Source organism: Dermacentor variabilis, chromosome 6 (genome assembly GCF_050947875.1).
Source record: "Dermacentor variabilis isolate Ectoservices chromosome 6, ASM5094787v1, whole genome shotgun sequence".
NCBI lineage: Eukaryota > Metazoa > Arthropoda > Arachnida > Ixodida > Ixodidae > Dermacentor > Dermacentor variabilis.
In genome coordinates this window covers 139,037,521-139,059,884 of record NC_134573.1, presented here as the reverse complement: position 1 = coordinate 139,059,884, position 22,364 = coordinate 139,037,521, and the positions used below count along the sequence as shown (strand labels likewise).

Below are 22,364 nucleotides of genomic sequence, written 5' to 3'. Positions count from 1 at the left end.
GGAATGCCCATTGCCACACGGTAAGCTTTGCAGAGCCCAAGCGGTCACATTACGTTTGCTACCGACAAGAACATATCCAAGTCCAGATTTTATTAACAGGATCTATCCGGAGAGGGAAACTCAAACCAACTGTAATAAGCGCAATGGCATCATTACTCTTGACCACATGCTTTGGCAGTGCCCCGCGGTCTTCACAGACTGTGACAAGGAACAAGAATGGTGGCGGCAAATGCTACACAGCGAATCATTCTCTGACCAATTACGGGCAGTCCAGAAGGCCCGCGATGTGGCTGAAGGGCTCGGCCTGACAGTCCCAACGTGGGAGCCGCCCGCGTCAACGTATGGTTGACCTTCAGGACCCAATAAAGTTCTCCATACCATACCATACAAAGATTATTATTATTCCTAACTTTGGTGATATGCGTGTTGCGAGGCCGTCTGTGAGCGGAACAACTTGCAGTTTGATCTGTTCTTTTTACAGCGAAGCTGTATATGGCTAGCCGATTCGTCCGTCTGTCGACCGGTCGCCTGTACGCCGAAAACTCCTCCGGCGCCACCACATGCGCAAGCGGGGGGAAGAAATAGAGAGGCGCGCGATTAGCCAACAGCACAAGGCCTGTTTATTTCGATCCATGACGTCACGCTACCTGGCCCGAATTTTCCATTGACAAGGCTGGCGCGATGAAAGCGTCAAAATCACTGTTGCCTACTTGGGAGCATCCCCATTAGATTACATGGCAGTCGGGCCAGCTAACATGACGTCATCGATCGGAGTGAAAAGGCCTTCTGCTATCTAGGTGGCGCCGGTAGTGACGTCGTTGCTCTCCGTCGCAGCCGAGCGCGCGCGCAGCAGTTTCTCTCCGGCTCCGAAATGGGTAGGCCCCTAACAAAAAAAAAAATGCTATAGAAAGTCTATAGACTGTCTAAAGACTTACTACAAAAAAAATTTGTAAGGGGTCACGCGCCATGCGTACTCCTTAGGAGCAGGCAGCTTTGGATCAGCAAGGCCGCGAGGAGAACCGGGAACGAGCTCGTGCACGTCGTGCCGGTGCTGCAGCCCGGCACAAGAACAGGCTCGTGCAGCCGAGCTCAAGCAGCAGCTGCGTACCGAGGATCCGGCGCAGCCTCCCAAGCCGTCGGTTAATGAGCCGCCGGGGTTAATCCAGTGATCAACACCGAGGCCGCACGTTCCAGCTGCGCTGGTTATAACCTGTACGGAGTGCTTGGGCGGTGATTTTATTTTCATTTCTGCATATTCGTGTTTCTGTAACTAAATCTGTTTTTTAGTTTGCGTTCGTGTTGTGGTTCTTTCATGTCCGTTTTGTGTTGCGCCATCCTTCGTCAGAGCGGGCCCTCAACGCCATCTTGGTTCCTGCCGTTAATCTGGCACAGGGGCCCAAGAGGGAGTGCTTTCTCGAAAAGAGAGAAAAGGAAAACGAAAGCACACAATGAGAAGAAAGGAATGATATTGAAAGGAGAAATATATATATATATATATACGCAGGAAAGAGACGACGAACTTTTTGGGAGACTTCTTTTACTTAACGTTTTCGGCTGGTGGACCAGCCTTCGTCAGAGTACTATATATATACTATATATATACACTATATATATATATATATATATATATAGTGTTTAAGAGCATCCGAAATCATTCGTTATGCAAGTCACTTCGTTGTATCGGCTCTCCACTGTACTAATTAATAACAAGAGCCTTCAGTAACCTTGCTATACAATATAGCACAGAGCACACGTAACAGCGTTCTTTTTTAATGGTTACTGCGTGAATATACTCTGGGTTTAGGATGTCGCAGAGCTAATGCCCTCAAATTTTCTACTCCTTTTTACGCGCGAGTACCATAGGAAAACACAAATCAATCGGGATTGCAGTCCCCTCTCTTCATTAACACGAGAGATAAGCTATAACCGGACCCGAGTTTTTACTGGGCCCTTGTAAAAGATAGTGCAATGCTGTTGCGTTTTCATTTTTTAGCCTTCAAAACCCTTCAATCGAGTTTGTTTAAATCACCATGTCTATATATATACATATATATACATAGTATGTGTGTGTGTGTGTGTGTGTGTGTGTGTGTGTGTGTGTGTGTGTGTGTGTGTGTGTGTGTGTGTGTGTGTGTGTGTGTGTGTGTGTGTGAGAGAGAGAGAGAGAGAGAGAGAGAGAGAGAGAGAGAGAGAGAGAGAGAGAGATGCATAGTTCTCTCAAACTTCTGCATATGAAGCCATTGAGAAGGGCAGGAAACGGTTGGCGTTCCGTAGCCTTCTGTCGCTCCTTCTGAGTTTTTGGTGCCCTCATCAGTTTTTGTCGAGATTCCTATCATTTATTACTTTTGCAAGTATGCGATGAGAGACGAACGTCTCTGCATAAGAACCACGGAAAATGGAAGAAAACGGTCGAGGGTATCGTATTGTGTTTTATTACTTTCTGATGTCTCCAATGAAGGTTCTGTTGAGGTGCTGTTGAATACAATTCGATCCTTGCAAGTGTGTGCCAAGATTTCCGACACACAAAGAACGCACAGTTTCTCATAGACAGAAACTTCTCTCTGCAAGAAGCCAGGGACAATGGCAGAACACGGCGCAGGGAGAAGAGAGAAGGACATGTACTTTCTCGCGAAGGTACACCACGTGACAATTGTATGGTGGAGTGTGTCTTTATACATTGTAGCTCTTATAGCATGAGTCTACTCTGAGATACAGCCTTCGTTTTATTTCACTTTTATTATTATTATTTTTTTCAATTTCATCAAGGCTGCACTGCCGCCGGTTCTCAAGGCGGCGCCACAGCAGGCGATCGAGTTCTACAGTCGCAGATGACGCCTGCCGTCAGACCGCGCAGCAGGTGGGGGGGGGGGGGCGTAAAATGTCATCGTAATAAACGATGGCGAAACACGTATTGTAAACATGCGCGTGCTCATTTCTCCGCGAGGAAAAATACCCGACGAAGGGGATGACGCATGCGTATATACTAGAGAGAAACCACCACACGCCTCCACAGCACAAAGCATGCAGCCGGGAGACGAGATGTATGGCCCGGTTGTCGTAGAGCGTCCCGCAGAGAAGACGCGTACCGCGTGTTGTGTATTCAGACGAACGGCCGGTTGACAAGTGGAAAGCCTTCTGACCATCTAGACGGTCTTGGCTGACCACACGGTAACTGTCTGGCGCGCGGCTGATCACATGAACATCGGCAAGCAGTGCTGGAAAGGAGAAGCAACGGGAAAATGGCACGGATCCTGCAAGGCCCAGGAAACATATACATATCGCCCACCCTATTTTTATATATATCCCTTCCCATAATCCACCGTGACCATTTCCCGTCCCTCTTCCCAAGAGGCCTGATGCATCGGCAAGAAACCTCAGTTGTTGTTTTTTTTTAATGAAGACGTTTGAAACAACGTAACCAAGCCGCCACAAATGAGTGAGTGCGAAATTTATTTAGGTACCGAGGAGAAATAATTGAATCAATCCTGCGGCTCCACCCAGGTCGGGGCCGGCAGACAGAGTCCTTCGACGACGGCCCGGGCGCTCTGGACAGCCTTCAGCGGAGCGATAAGCTCTGTGCTTCTGAGGGCTGAGTGCCAGGAGGTCTGGCCAGGAAAGTCCGTGCCGGCGTTGGCAGGGCACAGCAAGAGCACGTGCTCGAAGTTGTATTCGTTGCCGCAGTGTGGGCATTCAGTATAAAGGTCTGGATTGATCCTGTTTAGTGTCGTTGGTGTGATGCATGTTCTAGTCTGCAACTGCCTGTAAGTGACGGCCTGTGCTTTTTTGAGCTTTGGGTGAGGAGGAGGTGAAATTCGTCGTTCTAACCTATGATTTGAAGTGATTTCGTGGTATGACACGAACGTATTTATCTTCCTTTCTAGTGGTTGTGGCGTCTTTGCAGCCTGGAGGGACCTAGACAAAAAAAGCCGCCACAACCACCAGAAAGGAAGACGAATACGGCCAGAGTTAACGGACAGCAGCAGAGGAGGTGATGCTGGATGCTCGCCACAATTTATCAAGTGAGAGCCGCCTGTCCGTCTCCATCATTCACGGCTGGCGACCGGCGCATCCCCCCCCCCCACCCTCCGACATCACTCGCACTGCGCCAACGCCACCTAGAGGTGGCGTTGATTGCGCCCCTCGCCTTTCCTTTCTCGAAGGAGAGCGGTACGCGCACAGGTTGCGTCACGACGGATGGCGCGTCACGATAAGCTCCGTTCGCTTGCACAGCTACGCCACCCTCTCTCGCAGCACGTACGCACCGCCGAGCCACCCCCACGGCTCGCCCTCTCACACGAAAAATCATTGCACATCCCTGTTAAGCCACCAAACAAGCACACAGTACTAGATTTTCAGTTCGCAGCTCTTAATCGCCCGTTCCTTCGACGAGCGTCAGCGGCGTAGCCGAGCGAACGAGCGCCGCGAAGAATGAAAGCGAACGCGGAGCGCAGCGGTAAATGAAAGAAAGTCCATAGCGAAGAGAAGAGGAGGAAAGCGCAGGTGGAGGGTGCAGCGGAAAAATGAGGCGGAAAGCGGAGGATGAGCGGAGGTGACACGGCCTGCGCATGCGCTGGATTGCCGGCGGCCACAGTATCCGCAGCCACGTGGGCGATCTCATCTGCGCTTCCGAGGGGAGGGGGGGCCATGGTGCTGTGAGGTGGGGAGGGTTCCGCTCGTCCGCGGCGCCTGGTACTAAGGTCAGCCCGCGGTACCAGCGTGTGTGACAGGGATCACTGCTATACTGCAAGGGGTGATGGCAGGTGGCTGCAAGTGAGGCTTGATGCGTGGCGCTCCCTTGGGTGTCGTCGCCTCTGACACTGGTGGCACGGGTACCCCGCGACGAAGGGCCGCCCTCGTACTTGGTGCAACGAAAGCGTGAGAAGAAAGGCGTAGTGCCGCGCAAGACGGGCTGTGGGGCGACGATGGCTACGATATGGCGCCAGAGTGGCGCGCGTCGTCTGCATGGAAACAAAGTGCTGCATGAGCAGAGGTCTGTCTGCGGCGGATGCTGTAAATTAATAGCGCCCATGAGTCACTCACGCGCTGCCTATTGCGATCTCTCGATTAGTGAGGCAGTCGCAACACACTTCGATCCGTCTGGAACGTGCCGCACGAGACAGATTGTCCGCGCCAGCCAATATATCGCGAAATGAAAACACGTATAGAGCTGCACTCGCATTTCGCTTAGGGTGTATTGTAATCGTCACTGAATTTTTTTACTGACATAATGTAAAGAGAGACGGACGTTCACAATGCGCGGATTGATTGACTGATTGATTGATTGATGGAGGTAACAAAGAGGGAAAGGAAAGTGAACAATACGGTGCGGACTGGCAACCGAAGATTCAAGCCTAGTCCCTGGCCAATTCCTCTTGTAAAATGCCCGATGTCTCGTACCCCGGGTTACTAATGAAGAATGGATGCCGGAAGCCTTACACAGTTGAATAAGTACGCTCTATATCCCTCATGCTGCGCGAAATAAGGCACGAAACACAAATTTCGAAATCTCGGCCCCCATTTATCTAAAGACGCGGTAGGATCTCCGCTAGCCGTCCAGCCCCGTTTGAGGAATGGCAGCCTGAAAACAGTCAGCAACATGCCGCGTACAGCCGTCGTCTCTCGAACGCGGCAATTATTAAGTGAATCACGACCGCAGCAGGCCGCAGCAGCCGTTTGTCGATTGCCAAGGGAAAGAAAATTATACTGATAACGGTAGGCGATTAAGCGATGACATTAGGAAGATTGAAGGCAAAAGGATGGAGTTAGTTGACGCGAGACAAGACTGTTTGGAGATCGTTGGGAGAGGCCTTCGTACTGCAGGGGGAAATGAAAGATGATCTTATCCGGGACAACCGCACGAGGAAAAAAAAGAAAAAGAAACGCCAAACAAGTGACAAAAAGGGCATGCTGTCTCACTGTTGTGTTGTATTCATTTTCTTGTTTTCCTAGCGCTTCTATCCACGATGCAACCATATATACCAGTTTTCCCGGCTTGCCACTCTTTTATGATGATCTAATTAGCGGTGAAAATTACAACTTCGCTTTCACCCTCCTTCCCCATCTCTCTCTATTACTAATGCGCACTAACTGCAGTGGAGAGGGAGCCACCGCGTGCAACTAAGGTTAAAAAAAAATATGGGGTTTTACGTGCCAAAACCACTTTCTGATTATGAGGCACGCCGTAGTGGAGGACTCCGGAAATTTCGACCACCTGGGGTTCTATAACGTGCACCTAAATCTAAGTACACGGGCGTTTTTCGCATTTCGCCCCCATCTAAATGCGGCCGCCGTGGCCGGGATTCGATCCCCTCGTGCTCAGCAGCCCCAACACCATAGCCACTGAGCAACCACGGCGGGTGCAACTAAGGTTGGCTTGCTGCGTGATGACGCAGAGTACGTATAGGTTCCTTAACGGGTCCAGGTACTTTTATCTTCGGCAAGATCTCGGAAAGCTCCCTGGTTGAAAAATCCCTCATTTCCTCCTACAGAAAGCAATCCGGTACCTTACAACAGTCGTATATCAAGCTCCAGAAGACGTTCTACAGTCTTGCGATGCCACAATAAGATGCTTCGCGAACCCGAAGGTGGTACAGCCAACTGCATTGCGGAGTTCACGCCGTTCTTCTATGCATTTGCCACCATTTAAATTGATACATCTATAATGTTTTGGAATTGTCTGTCACCTATATTGCTTGGCTTATATAGCCCTGTCATATGAGCACTTTCCATCCAGATGTGGAGCCTACCGCACCGGACTTTTCAAGCTCTATCGAAACCCGAAACGTAGTTGAGTAAGAGAGATCGAAGTCGACCAAACCCCCCTCCCCCCCCCCTTTTCTTTTTTCCTGTGCCGTCATTATAAAATTTATCTTACGTAAGAACGTTTCCCCACTGGATCGCGTTATAGTGCGAGTAAGTCATGATAGCAGTCAGCGTAACGAGGCAAAATAGGCCGCGATGGCCAATCGGCGGACGGTACTCATGTCAGATAAGTTTTGTGAATATGAGCACGCGCCTCCGAAGACGATGCACACTGAGCGCTACAAATGATCATCTTTAATCCCGCTTAAACGATCAATCCTTCCTTGCCGATGTTGTTGCTAATTAACTGCAAACAAGAAAATAGGCTATCTAAGAGCAGCCGGTTATACTAAGACAGTTAAGAAACAAACGCCACCAATCGCAGCTCCATTTATAGGAAGCAGTATACTTAAAACGTCGTCTGCAACTTTCATTCCATTTCTGCGAGCTCCGCTAGGACACATACCAGATCGCGCTTTCTATGAATATCGAAAGTTACCGCACGACGGGTGCGTCACAGCGTTTAGTTTAACGCCCAAGCCACTGCACGGTACTAGAGATACCGTGAGCACGGAGTGTGGCGTTGCGCAACCTGTCCCCCCTCGATACCAGTGCAGCCGCCGGCCGACAGACGGGGCAGTAAGCGGTAGAAGCAGCCAGCGGCCATCCGCCGCCTGTCCGCAAGTCCCTGACCTTCATCCATCCCCGCCAATCGTCTAGCCCTGCTCGACTCCGCCACGCCATGCTCTACTTCCAAAGCGCGCCGCTGTTGCAGCCGCGCCACATTGAGAAAAAGAAAGCCAAAAAGGAAGAAAAAGAAAACGGGATTAGCGACCAAGGCTAGCCGTCGCCACGCCGACTTCCTTTACTGCAGAACTCTCCCCCGCACAAGTAGTAGCAGTAGAAAAACGGCTTCGCGATGGCCAAGAAGCGCACGTAGGCTTCTCGCAAACAAAGTAGAAACAACGCAAATAAATCCCGCCGTTGAAAGTGCAAAGTCGCGTCCCTAATTAATGAAGCAATGGGGGAAAGGATGCAGAAAGGCTTATTCCAGTCATATCAGCATACGTGCGCACATGTAGCAAACAACAGACATGTATCGCGTCTTGTTCATCCGAGCTACGCGGAAACAAACGCTACGAAGCTTATACATCCGCCAGGATGGGAGCAAGTACAAGGAAAGTCGTCACGACCAAACCTTGTTTACAAAAGCTACGCCCTAGCCCATACACGCTGTACGATACAAGCCGCTCAGCAATTCTTCAGCCGAACAAGCTGGGGGGTCCGACAAGCCGAGCATTTCCGACCGGAAAGCGCGCGAAGAGAAATAAAGAGAAAACAAACCTGGCTTATCCCTCCACCACGGCACACAAACAAGTCAGCGCAAAACACGCAGCATAGCATTAACGACCCACGCCAAAAAAGAAAAGAAAAAAAAACCGCTCCGCAAATTCGTACCTACGGACCTACGGGTCCACCGCGATCAGTCTCATACGGGTCCCGCGAGGAAAGAATGCTCGGCGAGTTTTACAGGCAATAAATCACGACCAAAATGAGCCTTCACGGGTCTGGCCGCTTTTCCTTCTCCACCCGGCGGTTACGTAACGCCAAGACGAAAAGATAAAAATGTAATAACTTGGCCTTTTACTTTACCAAGCACACCCACTGGGGGGAACAGAAAGTAACAGACAAAAACTAAGAAAATCAACGTCTCAAGGGAGAGAAGCGAAAGGAAATGTAAATGCAAGCAGCACTGAGGAGGGGAGCCGGCCGACGGAAGTCTATCTAATCCAACTTCCGCCCCCCTCTCCCCCTACTTTCTTTTCCTTTTCTTCACGTCGTAACTTTCCCGGCACTCGCATTACGTGAACGTCGGTTAATGGCACGCCTACAACGTGTCTATTAAATGGCCAAAGGGTTGCCCCAAGACAGATGGAACGCGAAAAACCAGACTCCCGAAGCGCATATCAAGAAGAAACGAAGCCACGCCAAGAGTGAAAGCCGGAGGGACGGAAAAAGTGAATAAAGCAAAATTCACAAAGGATGAAACATTTTGCTAGCTCGCAGCGCTAGGTCCAAATCTGCCGAGGTTTCGTCCAACCGACCGCTGCTGGCCGCACCCGCCTCGGCGATATTGTTTTGGGGCACGGCGCACGTGACACATAAGCGTGGAAGGATGTAAGCTCCAGCGTTTACAGACAGGCCGCTCATTCACCTGAGCCTGTGGAGACCTTGAGAACGACGATGAGACACCGAAGAAAACACAAGCACGCGATTCCCCCCGAATACGAGTCAGCGCCGTCTACTACTTGGCTGCGTTTCGCCGAATAAATAAAACGTGATGGAAAACGCCGACTAGAGGAGCCGACTGGGGCAACTTCTCTCTTCTTTTTTTTTTTTTAAAGGGAGCCGGCGAGCCTGCCGCAGGCCTTGACGACACGCTCATTTTTCAAGGTCGGCTGCAAACACTGCTCGCAAGAGCAGCCGCTAGCCAGCACGCCAGTCCACACACGCGCAGGCGTGTCGGCGTGACTCGAAAGGGAACACAGAAGTAGTGAAAATAGAGCAGGGCGGACGAAGGTAATAAATAAAGTGTCGCAAGTTTGGTCCGCGCGCTGGTGACTGGCTAAAGCTGTATGTGGGCCCGAACGTTACCCGTCGATAAAAGCTCGAAAGAACGATGCATCTCGTTGTGGCGATAGCACGCAACAACGTTTTCCAGCGCGACAGTGCTCGGCGCACTAGGCCAGACGGCTGTGCAGACCGATTGCCGGAACACGCCCGATTTCCGAAGGAAAAAAAAAAAAAAAAAGAACACTAGACGAACACAAATCGCAGGCTTACCGTTACCGGCGAAAAAGCTGTCGCCAGTGTCGCACGCAGATGTTGTTCACCACTCTGGGCCGCACGCACGCACAGTTCGCGTATCCAGTTGCGCGCACACGATGCGTGGCAAGTTGGTGTGGAGGCACAGTAAATCCAGAGAGAGAGAGAGAGAGAGAGAGAAGAGCCCGCGTCGGGGGCCGCGCGGAATAATGACGAAATTGCGAAACAGGCGTGCTTCTCCCGCGCAGATAAGCAAGAAATTCACAAAAAGAACAACGGCCACCGCGTGTCACGGGGCGACGCGTCGAGACAGCACCAGCGCGCGGAACGGGGACCCGTAATATTGTATAATCCGCACGCACGCACGCACACAGGCACGCGCGAAACGAAGTCGTCGTCGACGCTCTTCTCGTCGCTACTAGAGGCGCTGCTCCGTTGGTCGCCGCAACGCCGGCTTGGTGTTCGCGAGGAGCCAGCCGTTCATCGCGGGAGGTCTCGCAGGGTCCTGTTGCTGCGTGGCGGGCGGAGGCAGCAGCTCGCGGGGTACGCTGCCGGGGAGATCGGCGAGAGTTGCTGCCGGAGGAACTGAAGTGCGGCGGCCGGCGCCGATGTCATCATGGCGCACGCGGCAGACGGCCAGGTAGAGGTGCGGCGGCGCTACTGTCGCAACACGAGAGCGCGAGCATCGCAGGCCCGGGCGCATGCGCGACCGAACGGGGGGCCGACGCTCCCTCCTGCCGCCGGCCGCCGCCGCAGATCGTCGCGGCTGTCGCTTCGGCGTCTGCGGGTACGCAACGCGCAGGCGCTCGAGCGAAGCGCCGGGCGGTGCGGAAGCCACTGGCGCTGCTGTGAGAGCATTAGCACATGTGGCGGTCGTTACAGATAATAATGATAATAATAATTCTCGAATTTACCATGCCACAACCACGATCTAATTCTGAGACACGCGTAGTGGAAGGACTCCAAATTCATTTCGACCACTTGGAGTTCTTTGATCTGCACCTAAATTTAAGTACAGGAGCATCGCTTTCTGGTGCTGTCTTGCGCGCCGCGTCGGGAGGTGGTTGAGAGCAAGCCAGAGGAAAGGCGACGCGAGAAGCTCGTTTGGACTTTTTCACAGCGTCGCATGTGCACAATGCCCTTACCTTTCTGCAACCTACAACCGTCCAGAGGTGAGGTGGACAGAGTGGTAGAGAGAACGTAGGGGAGAGCAGGTAGCTAATGGATAGGGTCGACGCAGCCAAGAAACGAGTCAGTAGAGAGCCCCTCGCCCTAGCATATGCCTTCGTCCGTAACAGAGGACAGTGTGAATCGGCGCCCAGGGGCTTGGGTTCATTAGTGGGATCCACATTCAATCAGACACAGCCTTCGGTGAAAGAAAAAGGAGGGGTATATCGAGAACGCGCCAGCAAGCAACTATGCTCTCCGATCCATGGATTTGGAGAAAGCTTATAACACACTACCAATGCGGGAAGTCTGCTGAGGCCTTAAGAGGAAGCTTTAGCTCGGGTGCTCCTATCTAAATACATGTAAAAAGAGAATTCGTTTTTCTCGGCAACCACTGCACCAATTTTGACGAGGTTTGTTGCATTTAAAAGAAAAACTTAAAGTCTAGTGACTGTTGGTTTCGAATTTTTCAGTTAGGGCGTCAGTCTTTTATTAAAAACTGGCGAAAATCCGAAATTTCCTAAAAACGAAACTGCCAAGTTTACAACTACGTAACACCTAAAGGAAAAACGATAATACAATTCTGTGAAATGCATCTAATAGTACATCCAAAGCGGACAAAATTGATATATTACACATGAATCTCAAAAAATTTAGTAACATGGAAATACAGCTTTTGCAGAACCCTTGTAAACAACGTAACAAATTCACGTAAGATGTGAAATGACATATCGAATTTGTCCGCTTTCAATGTTCTAATGGATGCCGTTCACAGAACCGCGATATCTGTTTTTGATACAGAGCAATCAATTTTTAAAAATTGTGCTTCTATTTTTTTCAAACGGTCAAATATTTGAAAATCGTTTTAAGAAAATTCAAGCCCTAAATAGAAATTCCGCTTCCAACAGTCACTAGAATTCAACTTTCTCTTTCAAATGCAACAAATTTCATTAAAATCGGTCCAGGGGTTATTTCATAAAAACGTTTTTGCGTTTTACATGTATTACATGTAGAACTCAGAGAAAGAACGGCTCAGAGAATTACACACGGCTAATCAATGAAACGCATAGAGAAACAAGGACCGATGTTTACATGCTGCCTCCGCGAAAATGAAAGCTCCGGGCTGACAGTGGGGCCAAGCCGAGATTCAGCTCTACTAATCCTTCTTCCGTTCAGTAGTCATACTTCTCCTCGGGCACTATATTACCACAGAAAAAGTGACCAAGTGTTCATGCGAAACTGGAGCACCGGACAAAATCTTTGGAGGAAAGTAACACGAGAATCAGCAGAAGCGAAACAATGTGTACATAGCGGGCACCATACATGGGTAGCCACTTACGCGAATAATGGCCGTTCCGGCCTCGCCGGAATGGCCCGATAATCGATATGAGAACTCAATTCAGGCATCTTGTCATTCCATTGTGTGGTTCAACAAAGCATTGTGGAAAAAGAAGTGACTAGAATATTCCAGACAAGATGGAAAGATTGGAATGGTGTATGTGCAAAACGAGAAGGTGCTAGACACGTTGGAGCGGTTAGGTTGTACAATGAATTGAAAGGGTACTTTGAAGTGCTAACGTAGTATCACATTCAAGAAGTCCAAGTCGTGATTAGGAACGACAGAGCTGGGGACAGCTACATTACCGAGGAAGAGCATTCGCAAGAACAGTGAAGCCAATTAAGGTTCAGATGGGTTTGCTCGTCGGAACCATGAAACCTTGTCAATCTGAATCCACCGAGATGGCTTTGCCACACTACTGGCGTTATTCTATCCCCAGAAAATGACTAAAAACTTAAGAGTGCGGTATGTGCCATCTCGGACGGAAGTAGGTAAAAACAAAAAAGGAAATGAACGAGGGAACGCAGGTAAGGACGGAGACAGGTGTATAGTATATGGTGTAAAATTTGGCGAGTTGGTTCCCGTTCATTATGACTACAGCGTACGAGAGGCGCGGTACAGAGAAAAGTGGCCCTATAACGTAAAACTATTCCAATCAATTTTTTTTTATTCCAATCTCCTTACGTCAGATTTACGCAACCGCCGACGAAAGGATCGGACGGTGACCTGCAGCATTGTTTGAACCGCCCAATATCACCCTCCTCATTTAGGGGAGGGCACTTTTGTTTGCTTCCGAAGCGAATAGCATTACCTATATTGACAGGTTTTTCTTATCTATAGTTGACTGACACGAGGCGCGAGAAGCACGCAAAGGTGGAGAGGGTCTCGGGGGGTTGAGCTAGCACAGTGAAAGCAGATAACCGATTGTAATAGTAATAGTAACAATACTTCATTTCCATCCAGACAGTAATGAGAGAGAAAGAGAGAGAGAGATAGAGATGGCTTGACTATATCTCCACTCCCCAATAGGGAAAAATTATGGTTTCGCACTTCCTTTTCTGTTGGCTATCAGCGGTAGATCTGTCACCAATACTGAAAAAAAAGCAAGCTTAATTAACAATAACTGTAGGCAAGTGAGGTATAAGCTAAACGGCTAGTTATAACATAAAGCTCCTCAAAATACGAGGGCGAATCCGAAAGTCTTCGCCCTTATTTTTTTATTAGCCAAAATAAGGTACATACAGGTAATCACAAATATACGTAATATTCTACGTACTATACACTGTTTTTCCACACTATCCCCACACCGCTTCAGACCACTTGTCCCATCGCAACACTAAATTGGAGATGCCCCTGTGGTCAGTCAGCGACGCACGCCGCCTCCCCGAACGCTCATTGTCATGCAAGTCTTCACGACCTTTTGCGAACTCACAACACCACCACCTGACACGTACTTCTCAAAGAAGGACACTTTTCCTCATACGTGGGCTGCATTTCCCTGTAGATTTCGATGGGCTTTCGTCCCCCCATTGCTCCGTTGAAAATGAATCACACTTCATTGCTCGTACGCTGTGGACGTGTGAAGCACAACCGCCATATCCAACAACTGACAGGAGCGCCGTGCTGTGGAGATATCGGAAGATAATGCCGGGCCAGTCCAAGAAAGGTTATGGATATGTTGACTTCGCATTCACAACCTTAATTTGGCTAAATAAAAAAAAGGGGGGGGGGGCAAAGACTTTCTGATTCGCCCTCGTACATGCATTTGTCAGTCCCCTCAGATACATAATAATCATTGCAAAATAATAAAGACGTTACACACAAAAGCAGGTTAGAAAACAAGCATTACAGAGGGAATCTAAATGAGTTGAGAAATAAATTTCTGTATTTGTATTTTTGACATCACGTTTATATCATTCATATGACATTTATTAAGTATTTTTGGTAGTGTGTGTTTCAACTTGCGTTCACCATAATTTGTTCTGCATGAATACACTTGCCCAATGTCTAAGCTACGTGTCACATATTGGGTCTCTTTTTTTTTCCTGATCAATATTGCAATATCCGAAAGTCGAGAAACGTTATCTTTTATTTCCATTTTATAGTGCGAGATAAAATGGAAATTATAAATGCCATGCATCGGCATTACATCTCCTTTCTTAAAAAGAGGTTCTGATGGACGATCATATGCGACATTATGAACATTTATTAATATATTTTTTCTGCAGAATGTGGAGTTTCTGTATGTTCTGCTGTGTCCTGGTTCCCCATACTAAATGACAATAATTTAGGTGTGAGTAAAATAAGCCATTGTACAAGAGTAATTTAACGCTAGTCGGCAGAGCCCGTTTGTTAGTATACGTTATTCTATGACAATAGAGAGCTCTGCCGCAATGTAGTCAGTATGGTCGCTCCATGTCATAGCGTCGCTGAAATGTACTCCTAATGTTTTAAATGATCTTACTATTTCGATTCTTGAGCCATTGAACATAATATCCTTGGTTAAGTGCGCATATTTATTTTCGAAAGTGGAAGGTGGCGCCGGCGTCTGCGATTGGTCCGCTTCCCCTTGCTTAGCTTGCAGTTACTGGTTGAAAATCGCGGCAGTGGTGCTACGGAAGGCTAAAAATGTTGTTAAAAAATGATCCTCAGCGAACAAGAGTTGGCAGAGAGATGTCCTGTATACGTGCCAAAAGGGCTTAACAACGTTATACTGCCACGTAAATTTTTTTTTATTGCACGCAGATAAATCCGTTCTTCCCGACAGATCGAAGTAGCCAGTGCCATGGCGATCGGTAAGCTGACGTCTTCTATTACTTTCGGAACGGGGCAGTCTCCGCTTATTCCGGAAAAAAGTTCAGTTTTGTTCGGCATGTTAATGTGTCTTTAATGCATACACGTCACTTTGAAGTGGTGAGTTTTCACGGATTTGTGCATCGCATGACAGGGAGACGAAGTGCGCGCAGCCTGAAAACATTTGGCTAATCGCGGAAGACTATAATGGCGAGAAAAGGGCATAGAGTCGGAAATAAATGTTTCCTTCGTTTGCTGTCTAAAAGTGCACAATCAGTGTGTACCCGTCATATCAGATTTCGAGGTTTTCGTGACGTCGCACGATCGATAGGCGAAGTACGCGTGGCCCGAAAAAATGTCTGACCAATAGTGGAGGACTGATTTCAGAAATGGAATAGAAACAGTTTTGAATCACTTTGCGTTATAGCGCCTAGGGAGAACACGTGACAAGCACTGAGAAGAGACAGGCGAGTACTGCACAGGTGAAACGGCAATTAATAATGATTCGAATGGAAAGAGAGAAACATTCTTAAATGGATGTTGGAAGTGTTGGTCCGGTCATGCGGGCCTGTACGATGCTGTAGTCGGAGTGACATATGAAATGATGTATTCACATAAAGTACACACGCATAAAAGCACACGCAGTAACAAGTAACTAGAACGTCTGGTCCAGGCCACTGCCTCCGAGGGAAGCTAAAAGCGTCTTCGTTTCGCGCATAGAAATACCAGCACTGCTGCACGGTGGGAACAGGCAACAACAATGGAAACATGCTATGAATGACGAAGGCATGAATATGGAGGCATGAGAGAGGTATTAATGCCGAGAGTTAACCGGTTCGTAAGCCGGAGGGCGTAATGCCTAAGAACCCCGCGAGAAACAGCTGGCCCCGCGGAAATGGAAACGGTATACTGGTATATATATATATATATATATATATATATATATATATATATATATATATATATATATATATATATATATATATATATATATATATAACAAAAGCAGTCAAATTTTAATTAGACCAAGATGTATACCCGAAAGTTTTATTTTATCGCTCAGAAACACTGGAATTAGGCGTTCCTGACAAATTAACCTTACCATGTTAACATGTATTTATTTTAACTGTCAAGGACTATGAAGGCAACAGACGATTATTATCCATAACGTGATGTAGGAAGGTGCAGGTAAAGTAATATTGGGAAGGTGGGCGGCAGCGGTGCATTGAAATTGAAATTTCAGTCAAACAAAATTTACAGTGACATTTCACTTCGTGAACGCGGCTTACGGGCAAGCCGATATCAGTGTCAACTTCACATGTTCATTCAAGAGTGACAGAAACACATAAGGGACTTTTTCTTTTGTATGAAATTTATTACATGGGTGATTTTTACTGCGTTTTTCGGCGCTGCGATAGGCCTACTACGTGCGGATTTCACATTCCCGTTTAACATGCACATATCGCGGAAGTTACAATTGGGATGTTCTGGAAAGGACGTTCCCGAACAGCATTTGCATACCCAAAGCATAACACCCCAATTGCTTCCAAATTAACGTCAAAATTAAATTGTGCCCAGCGCTAACGTAGAAGACGCGAGGCTCGTCAGAGATACTTGAACTGTGCGCGAGGAGAGGACAAAGATTTGATAATAATAATAATATTTGGGGTTTAACGTGCCAAAACCACTTTATTATTATGAGGCACGCCGTAGTGGAGGACTCTGGAAATTTTGACCGCCTGGGGTTCTTTAACGTGCACCTAAATCTAAGCACACGGGTGTTTTCGCATTTCGCCCCCATCGAAATGCGGCCGCCGTGGCCGGGATTCGATCCCGCGACCTCGTGCTCAGCAGCCCAACACCATAGCCACTGAGCAACCACGGCGGGTGACAAAGATTTGAGCATTCATTGCATGCTATAGGACAAGTTTCGAATTCCCGCCGCGCCACAACGTTCGGGGTACGGCCGCTCCAGTCGCTGCTGCTCGAACGGAAGGCGGCGGCGCTCGAATTTCAAAGATGCGTCTCCGCGCGCCAACGCGCTCTGGCGGCAGCGCCGTCGCGGTAATTCTGCGCCTCGAAGGAGCGTTGTGCAGCCGCGCGACTTGTTTTGAAACGGTTTAAATCCAATGAGTGGGACTTCTCCGTTAATTTCTTAACTTTCACACCCAGCCCCTCTCCCCCCCCCCCCCCCCTGTTATATGGCACATTAAATAGAGTTAAATAAGTATGTGCACGTGGACACCCGCTGCATGCGGGAACTACAGGGAAGGTGGTTTATGGAGTGCGCATGCGCTTCCACGTAGTAGTGGGCCGGCGTCCAGTCAGTTAAGAAGCTGGAGACATGTCTCTCTATCAAAAGGTAGCGTATGTAGTAACTCTATGTTACTCAGAGTAACTCTAAGCTCATATAGAAACTCTACCAAAGGTAGAGTTGTTTCGACGAACACATTCAGATTAAAAAAAAAAAGTCACCTGTGGCAGCTCGCACAATTCTATTCTACGAGCTGGTCTACTCGAAGAGGCGGACATTACTAGCACGAAAAGTTGAAATGCAAAACAAACGAATTTATAATAATTCACTCATTAAGTGTTTATCTAATTAACTTATGGCACATAACTCCTTGCGCGAGTTATCAAGTGGTGAATTTGCCAACCTATTACCTAATTACGTTCATTAATCAACTAGCTCTTCCTGATATTGTTTTTATATTGTTTTCTTTTTGCCACTCGAATGTATTCTTCAATTGATTCACATATGTATGCACTCACTCCTGCAATATCTTGCTGTGCAAGATGGCAGTATATGTAAATAATAAAAAAATAATAATAATATTGCAATTCACAAATTCTAGCGGGTGAGACTACAAGGCACATCCACTTGAATATGATTGTGTGGATGACACCATTTACGAGATATGCACCGTCTAAATGGAGGTAAAAATGCATTGTCGTTCTTTTTTTAACGAAACGTCGTATTACGCATTGAAACACAAAAGTAACTGGAACGCCAATGCATTTCTCCTCAAAGTTAGGGAATTAATACCCAGAAACTGGTCTCATCCTTAGAATTCGTTTCAACTGGATCTGCCTTGCAAACTCATCAGCTAGGATTTGCAAATGCAATACGTGCCACAAGGTAATTAGTTAAACACTTATTAGTGAATTCTCGTTAATAAGTCGGTTATGCATTTCAACTTTTCAAGAACACTCCGTCGTCGTCTTGTTCGCGCTGTTCCCATTGTGAATGCATACCAACTCGCCCAACTTTCCACTTCAATAGAGGAATATGGGTGTGACAAATAAAAGAGAAAAGATAGAAGTACAAAATGTACGGATGAACAATAATAAAAAAAAAGGGGGGCTGGGGGTGGAGGGAGGCTATGTAGGCGCTTACCAACGTAATGTTGTGCGAAGACACAATTACACAGAAGAGACACAGAACACGTCTCTTCTGTGTAACTGTCTTCGCCCTACACTATGTCGGTAAGCAAACACCAACTAGCCCAACAGTTCCTTCTACAGAATATGTAGGTGCTGTCACACAATAAAGGCGCCGCATCGTTTCACACAGAGTCGGAGTCAGGTACAGGCACCGACAAAAGTGGTATACTCCACGTAGCGGGAGCCTGAGCAACGGCAAACTGCATCGCAACGCCATCTACAGGCAGCATCTGGGATTGAGGTAGCCAATGGGTGCACTTTATTATCTGCAGGCATGTCGCTCGATTCGTGTCAATGTACATGGCGTCGCGATGCAGTGTGCCGCACACTTATAGTTTATCGCAGAGTCCGGTTTCTCTTCGGTAACCCAGTAGTGTCTGGTGTTGCGTTTCGCCTGCGACACGTGGTTTTGCCGGCGCGACTGCGGCGGGGCGGCAGACATTTTGGCCCGATCGTCGTCGCCGCAACACTCATCGCCAGGTGTTTCCAGGCGCGACTGCGGCGATGCGACCGCCTAGGGATCATCCTCGCATTCCAGTCATTGTGCCCGAAACAGGCGATGCCAAAGCAGGGATCTCATTCCAGTCATTGTGCCCGAAACAGGCGATGCCAAAGCAGGGATCTCGTTCCAGTCATTGTGCCCGAAACAGGCGATGCCAAAGCAGGGACCATCCTCTCATTACAGTCATTGTGTCCGACCGGCAGCGCCACGACAGGGTGCTACGAGATCGTGCTCGACATGGTGCTACGGCATCGCTACGACAGTGTGCGTCACCATTAGCCCATTGTACATTCACGTGCTCGTCTTTTGAGGGGTTCTTTCTTGCCCTCAACTGCGAGAGTATAAAGACAGCTGCCCCCGGACGCCAAAAGGAGGGCTCCGATTTCTTCTGTTGAGTGAAGTGCTCTCCCGTCTCTCTACTACGGTCAAACCTGACCGCCAACTCTTTGCGATGTTAAAATAAACAAGTTGTTTCGTTGTTACCAGTCGACTCATGCTTTGCCGGGACCTTCGGATGCTTCCAGTTGTACCCCAGGCCGCCAGGCCAACGCTACCCTTGGGGCTTGCGACCCAGGTACAACCACGGGCGTCAGCGCCGAGTTCCCAACAGATCGTACAAGCGGTGCGATCCCAAACATCTGGTTGCCAGCGGTGAGATCGCCTCCGACTTCAAACAACTGTCTGCCAGCGGTGAGATCGCGACAACGGAGGCCAGCAGCAAAGAGATGCAGTTGACTGTATGCTGAGCAGCTCAACGACGATCCGGGAGCAGTGCAACGAGCCCTGTGTGATGACTGGTTGCCTGCAGCGGAACGACTGCGCTGGACTCTTGGCTGCGAGGTTTGGTGAGTGCGGGACTTTCTTCTTCTGAGCTTTGCCAGGCTTTTTGTTAGTGTCAGAAACAGAGCTGGTAATTGTGGTTGTCGTTGCTGCCGGGTTAGTTTGCGGCAAGACAATAGTAAGCAGTAGAGAAAGCAGCATTCAGAGCAGCCATGGATTTGAAGTCGTTGCGCAAACCGAAATTGTTGGAGCTTGCAAGAGAGTTGGGTCTGGATGTCTCAGACAAACTAAGAAAACCTGAACTGCTAAAGGCTATTCTTGAGTTAGAGGCTGAGGATGACGAGCTGTCGGAATGCCTTGAGACTATTGAGGAGAGGTCAAAAAGACAGGAGCGCGAACTTAAAGAGCAAAAAGAGAAACAGGAGCGCGAACTTAAAGAACAGAAAGAGCGAGAGCAACAAGAGCGTGACCGTCAACACGCTTTGGAAATGAAGCGTCTTGAGGTAGAGATGGAACGCGCTCGTAATGGAAGTCAGGCACACGGTGCAGGAGAACGCGTATTGTTCAAAATGACTGACCTGATGCGGCCGTTTAAGCTTGGAGAGGACATTGGTTTGTTCCTGGTTAACTTTGAGCGAACGTGCGAGAAGCAGGGGTTCTCTCGGGAAACGTGGCCACAGCGCTTGCTCACTTTGTTACCCGGCGAGGCGGCCGACGTAGTCGCTCGCTTGGATAGAGAGGAGGCAGAGGATTTCGACACAGTGAAATCGAGTCTTCTAAAAAAGTACCGGCTGTCTGCGGAGGCGTTCCGTCGGAAGTTTCGGGAAAATGAGAAAGGCAAAAGTGAGTCTTATACAGAGTTTGCGTATAGGCTTATGTCGAACATGCAGGAGTGGCTCAAAGAAGAGAAAGCGTTTGGTGACCACGATAAAGTTCTGCAGTGTTTCGGGCTAGAACAGTCTTATAGTCGGTTACCGGAGAACGTGCGATACTGGGTCTTGGATAGGCCAGACGTTTGTACGGTGGCTAGAGCCGCTGAGCTAGCCGAGGAGTTTGTGACGCGTCGAGCTCGCGGAGCTAAGGATGGTCAAAAGGGTGAATTTGGCTCGAAGTTCGAGAGGCCGAAGTTCACACCCATGAGAGCAAAGGGGAACGCGCGTAGTGCGGATGCGAGTGGAAGCAGTGCGACCGAACCTAAGGAGACGGCGGCAGCCGAAGCCGAACGCAGAAAGCGGTTCGAGATGAGGCGAGCGGGCGTTTGTTATACGTGCCAGAAGCCGGGTCACTTTTCGGCGCAGTGTCCGGAAACAACACCAAAAGTTGTGTTTTTTTCAATAGGCAGCACTGACGAGAACATGAAGCTTCTCGAGCCTTACATGCGAGACCTCCTCGTGAACGGGAAAGAGTGCCGAGTGCTTCGCGATTCCGCAGCTACGATGGATGTAGTTCACCCGTCTTACGTAGAACCCCATATGTTCACGGGCGAGTGCGCGTGGATCAAGCAAGCCGTGGAAGCTCATAGCGTGTGTCTGCCAGTAGCAAAGGTGCTTATTGAAGGACCTTTCGGAGCGCTTGAGACGGAGGCGGCAGTGTCATCTATGCTGCCACCCCAGTACCCGTACCTATTTTCAAACAGGTCCGATCACCTCCTGCGCGAGAAGGGGCTTTTGTTTGGTGAAGCTAGTGTTCAGGCCTTAACCAGATCGAAGGTTCGGGAGCTCGCTGCAAAGGCAGTAGTTGCGGGGCCGACGTTATCAAACAACGAAAAAGGGTCAGAGGCGCAGCAAGCTGATATTCAGAGCACGCCCGAACTGAATAAAATTGAGTCTGTAGCGTTGAAGGCGCCAGATACTGGAGAGGAAATGCCCGACACGGGAAAGTTAGAAGAGCTATCTACTGATTTGCTCATCGCGCCTACGTCAGACGGACTTGATAGGTTGCTAAAAGTCAGCCGGTCGGCTTTGATAACCGAGCAAAAAAAGGATGGTAGCCTAGAAAACATTCGCTGCAATGTCAAAGAAGGTATCGCCAGGAAAACTGCGCGTTTTGTGGAAAGAGGTGGAGTCCTGTACCGGAAGTATCTAGACCGCCGAGGAGTGGAGTTCGATCAGCTGATCGTGCCTCAATGCTATCGTCAGGATCTGTTGCGCTTGTCACACGGGGGTTCGTGGTCCGGACACCTAGGAGTTAAGAAAACTAAGGACCGTCTCTTGCAAGAGTACTATTGGCCAGGGTGTTTTCGGGACGCAGACCATTTCGTGAGGACATGTGACACTTGTCAGCGGGTGGGCAAACCAGGGGACAAATCGAGGGCGCCGTTGAAATTGGTACCTATCATAACGGAGCCTTTTAGACGGCTCGTTATTGATACAGTGGGACCTCTGCCGGTAACAGCCACGGGGTACAGACACATTTTGACTGTGATCTGCCCAGCGACAAAGTTCCCTGAAGCAGTGCCGCTTAAAGAACTCAGCTCAGTTGAGATAGTTAATGCACTACTGTCCATATTTGCGCGAGTTGGTTTTCCTGCGGAAATCCAATCAGATCAGGGCACAGTGTTTACTAGCGCTTTGACGACAACTTTTCTCGAAAGGTGTGGGGTAAAGCTGTTACACAGCTCAGTGTACCACCCACAGTCGAATTCCGTTGAGAAGCTCCACTCCGTCATGAAGCGCGTGTTGAGAGCGTTGTGTTTTGAACATCGAACTGACT

The 22,364-nt window shown here is 48.8% G+C and overlaps 1 protein-coding gene across 7 annotated transcripts in view; it reads right to left on the bottom strand.

The window, feature by feature from the left end:
- LOC142585313 (solute carrier organic anion transporter family member 74D-like) overlaps positions 1–22,364 on the bottom strand; it is a 572,676-nt gene that overhangs the window by 186,154 nt on the left and 364,158 nt on the right. For 4 of the 7 annotated variants that reach the window (XM_075695986.1, XM_075695989.1, XM_075695990.1 and 1 more), the window contains exon 1: positions 9,646–10,285. The exons of 1 other annotated variant lie outside the window; for it this stretch is intronic. The gene's annotated coding sequence lies outside the window, so the exon portion shown is untranslated. Of the gene's footprint in view, positions 1–9,645; positions 10,287–22,364 lie in introns of those variants that run through there. 2 more of the 7 variants (XM_075695988.1, XM_075695991.1) reach the window with 2 other exon arrangements.